The sequence below is a fragment of the Rhopalosiphum padi genome, chromosome 3 (assembly GCF_020882245.1).
Source record: "Rhopalosiphum padi isolate XX-2018 chromosome 3, ASM2088224v1, whole genome shotgun sequence".
NCBI classification, from domain to species: Eukaryota; Metazoa; Arthropoda; class Insecta; order Hemiptera; family Aphididae; genus Rhopalosiphum; species Rhopalosiphum padi.
Genome location: NC_083599.1, coordinates 35,280,378 through 35,287,232, shown reverse-complemented (window position 1 = coordinate 35,287,232; position 6,855 = coordinate 35,280,378). Strand labels below are relative to the sequence as shown.

At 23.8% G+C, this 6,855-nt stretch overlaps 1 non-coding gene across 1 annotated transcript; it reads left to right on the top strand.

The window, feature by feature from the left end:
• Positions 1–720: 720 nt before the first annotated feature.
• Trnam-cau (transfer RNA methionine (anticodon CAU)) lies at positions 721–793 on the top strand. Its single transcript has one exon. It is a non-coding gene; the product is annotated as a tRNA-Met (tRNA).
• Positions 794–6,855: the final 6,062 nt, after the last annotated feature.

The window sequence follows — 6,855 nt, the reverse complement described above, 5'->3', positions numbered from 1 at the left end:
TCGACTCAAATTACGATTAGAATTTCATATGGCCATACGGATTTTAGGCGTATTCGTTGTAGATATATACTGATTAGTGATTGCTAATTCTTGGTACGAAAAATTATTAAGTATGGAAATATAAATTTCTACGATAAAAGAATTAACAAAAACATTGATTTGTGAAATTATACCATATATTATAATAATAATATAATATGTCTATAGTTTTTCTGATATTTATGTAGGCATATCAAAAATGGATTTTAGATAATAATGTTCTTTATCTGATTTTGTATGGATCAATAAAATTTTCAGAACTGAAGCGAAGGCACAAAAAATAATAATATTAATATTTAAAATATTATTTATTTTAAAATTAACTTACATATTTATTAAATAAAGAAATACTTAAAAAATATTAAGTATAAGGTATATTAGTATTATTGGTAATAGGTATGTATAAATATTTAAATTTTGTGGCAAAACTATTTTTTTGGATGTGCAAATTTTGTAATTACCTACGCCACTGTGTATTACATAAAATACACTCATCATTGTAAAATTAATAAATTCATCTCGTTTAAAAACAAGAATTAAATTCTAAAAAGTAAATTATTATTTTTTTTCTAATAAAAAATTTCTATTTTTACTAAAAATAATATTTTTATTTATGATTAATAATTAAATTATTACGAAATTCACAGGTTAGAACACTATTATACCTTCACTAGTACACAAGCCTCGGTAGCGCAGTAGGCAGCGCGTAAGTCTCATAATCTTAAGGTCGTGAGTTCGATCCTCACCTGGGGCAATAACTTTTTGCAGTATTTTTATTTTTTTATTTAGTGTACCATTTTAATATTTGTGACCATTTTATGGATGGTTGAATTATAAGAAGGTTTCAAAGAATTTTAAATAATATTTTAAGTATTTTATTAAATTTATTTAGAAAAAAAAATTAATATGTGATCACAATATTTTTTTTTATTATTGAAGAATATTTAAAATAACAATGTTGATAAAATGCTTATTCTACAAATTAAATATTTTCGATAGTAAAGTTGTGTGCAATAAAATGTTTTAGTATATAATGTTAGTTTTGATAATATAATTGCCATCTCTTTAAGAGGATGCCTACAGCGTAGTATATGTTATCTCTCTCTAACCCACGCACAACATAGCAAATTTTACGTTCACAAAAATGACTATAACCATATTAATTTTTCAAATTAGAATAAAATGACCTATTATAGAATTTATTAATTTAAAGTTAAGAACATGATCTTGGCATCTCATAAGCGTTTTATTATATTTTTATTTTAATATGAGTTATGAGTATTTTAAAATTATAAATTGTTTATATATCTATTAATTAAATATCTAAAAAGGTGAGTAATATTATTTCTATACGAATATTAAACGAGATGTATCAGTTTATTCTCAATAATAAATAACAATATAGTATTTTATTAGGCCGTCTTTGAAATAAATAACAAAAAATTGTACGTTTACCTCGAAATATACCTATATGATACATATTAAAATTTTCGATTTTGGTATTATACTTAGAATACATGTATTAGGTATAGGTATTAGAATGACAGAAGAACTTTTCATGTACGTTCTATTACGATACGAACCGCAACCCCAGTATATTTAGTTTTTATCCGTGAAGGCTATAAATGACGCAGTACCTAATAAAGGTAGGTATACCCATCGTTTGAATAATTGTGATATAACTTATATAAGTAGGAGATGACTGATGATAATAGTTATATCCATGATATAAATATAGTTTTATAGCGTGAGTTGTGCATAACATACCAATATAAATAATAAAATATATTAAATGAAAAATTACAGCATTTATGTGCGTTTATATCTGTTATCTGTATTTTTTTAAATTGACAGAAGGTACGTTTTTACTTTTTAAAATTATAAATCCTATATTTTCTGAAAAATTTTTTAACTGAATTCAATAATTTTTTTTTTGATAAATAATAAGTTAGATTTATTCAAGGTGAAAATTCAAAATAATTTAATATAATCTAAACGAAAACTATTTTGTATATTGTATTATAATCATTTCAATGAAACGATTATGGATACGTGATTTTATTCACAAACTATATATACTTCAATCTTATAGTTAATAATGTACCTATACCTCCAACTTGATTGAAACAGATTAGTTTTTTTGTTTATTTAAACACGATTTCATATTATACTATAGTCAATAATATATAAAAACTTAAAAACGTTTTTCAAGTATACAGTCAATGTATTTTTACCTAATATCTTTATGGTATATTCAATTTTTATCTCAACGCAGTATTATAATATTATATAATATAGTTATATTGATTTAGATATTTTCATGATATATAATATATATTACATCAAATATTTTTTGATACATCCGTATCCTAGACGCAGTATATATTATATTAATGTAGGTACGCACATATATATTATATTCGTATATGTTGAACGTATTTGTATATTTAATTTCCTTGGAGATTTGATTCTGCCGGACACCGGAAACAGGAACTGAAACTCTTATTAAGCTAGGTCCCTGTCCGAAATCCTGCTACGGTCTTATTGTTACGGTCGAAAAATCGTTATATTACGGCCTGCTTGCAGCAGTAGGTATATAACGAATGGAGCATATACCAATAAACTTCAAAGGAATCCACTATGTGTACACTGTACATACGATTGTAACGAACAAATCAACCAAATATACGAAGTATTTGTTCGATTTGTTCGTTGCCGGTCACGTTGGCCAATTATTACTATATACAATACGTCAATATGGCAGTCAGTGTGGTGCTATATTAATATGAAATATGTTTTTCTTTCAATTTGTAAAACTTTCGACAGAAGTGACAATATTGTATAAATGGAGAACAACTTACTATATACATCAACGCCAGACGGCCGCCTATCTTTTTTATCTGGCCAGAGTGTGCTATACATTTTAAAATTACTTTATACAATTTTATAGTTAATCTATATTTTATTTTATTATGTTATTTTTAAATTAAATCATGTAGTAAATATAAAAATTAAATGTAATAAATTGTACCTAAATTTTATCGACCTTTTACTTTTTTTGCTCTCTATACTTTCTATTCCGCTAGATTTTAAAGCTCTAAAAATTGGTCCTCTAGTAACTCCAAGCTCCGAGGCACCTATATCCTGTTATACAATAATATATTATTAATTATATACAATTAAATCAATTATTTGGTATTTAATTATTATAATATAGTATGTTATATTATACTATATAGTATATACCAGCGTTTCCCAAAGTGGGCGATATCGCCCCCTTGGGGTCGTTAGTTCTTTCCAAGGGGGGAATGAAAGTTACAAGCTTAATTTGGAGGAATTTCATTTCAAATGGCGGTGACAGTTGCAATTATGTTAAACAATATTATGTTTATTACTACATCATTGTATAGTATAAAATTATGGTACGTGTATATTTTGTATTTTTAGAATAATCGTTAGGTCAGACAACGGTTACAAATAACTAATCGTGGGGACTTAAGAATACGTTTTACGAAAATTGAACCTAACATCAACCAAATTCTAACAAAACACCAGTCACATCCATCTCATTAAGACACCTTTTTTTATTTGCATCTAAACAATTATACATTATACGATATTATGATAAAACATATACTTATATTTATAAACTATACATTAAATTTTTTATTGCATACTTTTGTAACAATACTTTTTTTAAGGGGACGTTTGTCGGATTTTTTTTTGAAGTGGGCGGTAAAGAAAAAAAAGTTTGGGAACCACAGGTATATACAGATAATCAAGTACCTATACGACATGCAAATTATTTTAATTTTTATAGTTTGAGTTTAATAACTATTACCATATGTTATATTATTATAATTAACATTTTGAGACGTATTAATATATATATATATATATATATATATATATACATATTAGAGCGTATATCTGCATCATTATTTTTATCAATACAATGATTTAATATAGCAGAAATCATACAAATATACATTTGGTACTTATTCCTGTTTTTGTTTTAAAAATGTTTAAACGCCATATGATAAAAAAATTGACTTTACAGTAATAAAAAAATAACCATAATATGTAATATTATATTATAGTGAGGACAATTTTAGTGCACTAAAATATGGATTGATTTTAGTTGTGGTCTAAAATGTTAGAAATTTTTTAAAGTCGGTCTATGATTTTTTTAATTTACATTATGGAAATTTCTACTGTAACAAAATTAACATTTTTACAAAATTCTTAAAAAAAAATCTAAGTGCATGTAAATTATGAACATAGCACGCTATATTATACTTAATTTACTATATAGATTTATAAATGTATAATTAATACAACTACAGTCTACAATATTAAGGTTCAGTGTACATCTGATACTGTTTACGCATGGTAACATGTTGGTTCATACGTCATGGTAAAAAGTAAAGAGTAATATAATAAAAATTATATCTAAATGGTTTTTATTATTCTGCAAATGAAGACAAAAAGTTGAATAATTTTGATCGAGCATTTACTCACCCTTCCCATTTTGTACATAACTATTTGAAATTGAAAGTAATTTTGTTGGATGACTAAAAAGCATTCCCATTACGTACTACAAAAAAGTTGATAAATTACCTGCAAGGAAGAAATATAGTCTGTTTTTTTCAAAATAATTATAAAATTTACATATACAATAACAGTATAACACATTATTATTATCTATAAAAAAAAACTTCAACAAAAGTTATTTTAAATCCATAATAAATAAATTTAATAAATTTTTACGCAATTCAACATTTTCATCGAATAAACAATTTAATAAATAATTTTAAAATTTATTTTAATTAATTTGTATTATAATATTTTATCAAAACGGTATTATATAAATATATTTAGTATACATATACATAACACGGTTTTTTAGGTTTCTAGGTTTGATTGTTGACATAAAATTAATTAAATCGTCTATTCGCTATTATTAATTTTGTATGTTGTTAATTGATACCCACGTATTATATAGTGGGAAATTGAGCTCTTTCCAATAAACGTTTTCAATTAAAAATATGTGTTAAACCACGTAAATATAATTATGTTTCAAACAAAATCTTTTATCCTCGACATACACGTGCATAATATTAAGTTTAGACAGATTTAATGAAATATAAAATGGTTTAGAGAAAATCAATTGTACCAGTAATTTTACTAATCATTCATTTCAACTGAAGGTTCCAAAAGTAATTAATAGAAAAAGAGTGAAAATGGGTAAAATAGGTAATAATTTTGCTGTAAATTAGTTGTTGAGTGTAACTATTGTCATTGATTTAGTCACTGTAATATATTGTAATATGTTAAAATTGAATTCGATGTTAAATCATTGAAGTATTGCATACGAAAAACCGTTTTGGTCGAAAATAACGGCCAATAATGTTATTACTATAAGTATATTTTATGATATATTTATATTGATTTATTTTACTATATTACTAATACAGTAAGTTGAATTAATTGTGGTCGATAACATTGCATTTATTATATTAAATCATCATAATATATTATTACTATCAGTGGCGTTTTTGGAGTTCAAAGACCCAAAGTTCCATCGAAATATATGGTTGGTACGGATATTAATTTTGATTGTATAATTAATTGGAATTTAAGAATGGTCATTTTTTTTAATAACCCCCCCAACCTCCCGAAAATAATTTCTATATACTGATTGCTATTAACTTTTAAGGTAATAGGTATCAACTTAACCGTAAGTATTAGTGTTTTACACCGAGTATTTATAGTGTTTATACCAAGCAATATAAATAATAAATAAATAGGTAATAAACACTCATCAGAAACTTATTGTATTAGATTTTCAAAAATTATGTATGAATACTAAAAATGTGATGAATTTTTAATTATACAATTATTTGCATATTAATACAATATTTTTATAAATTTATAATGTTATATACATAAATACATTGATAAAAAATTACTGTGGAATTGGGTTTAACTTTTTTTTTGAATCTAGAAATAACCATTTATGAGAAAGTGAAGAATCTCGAATTCAATTTTCAAACTTTTTGACAAAGCAATGTTGTTTTTATCTCTACATCTTTTTCTTGAAATAAAAAAATAATATATCAAATAAATAAATGTTTATAAATAGCTCTAGTAAAAATAATAATATTATGAAAAATATATCATGTATAATATTATGTAATGTTATATCATGTTATTATATACATTTTGTTATTATTTAAAATTACTAAGATTATATGTTATTTAACCGATTTTATTAGATAAAAAACATTTTATCTTTCGGAATTATAAAAAAAAATACTGGAAATTTTTATCAAAAACTTCTAAATAGATTCCATTGTCTAGGTTATGTTAACATTTAAATTTAAAACAAATAATGTTGGTTGTTTTCAACATAAAAGCAGCTCTATAAGAGTTTTAAAATCACCTATGTGTATTAAAAAACTCAATACCGGTTTAAATAAATTAATATGTATCTACTTGTCTACTTTTATATTTAAATGTATAAAAAATATATTTATGTATTTTGTATTTAAATGTTAAAAAAATATAAACCTAAATATTATTTTACGTTATAGTATATTACATAGTATGATTTTTGTAAATTGCATGCATCTAACATATTCTTTCCTTGAATTTTGTTTTTTAATTGATTTTTCTTTTAAATATTCGCTATTTAAGTATACAAAATACACAGCTGTGCAAGTAGAAATCAAGAGTTGAAATAATTTTTAACTGAGAACTAAGCTCCTTAATTAAAATAATTTTGGGAAACTCGGTTTGATTTGGATAAGCACG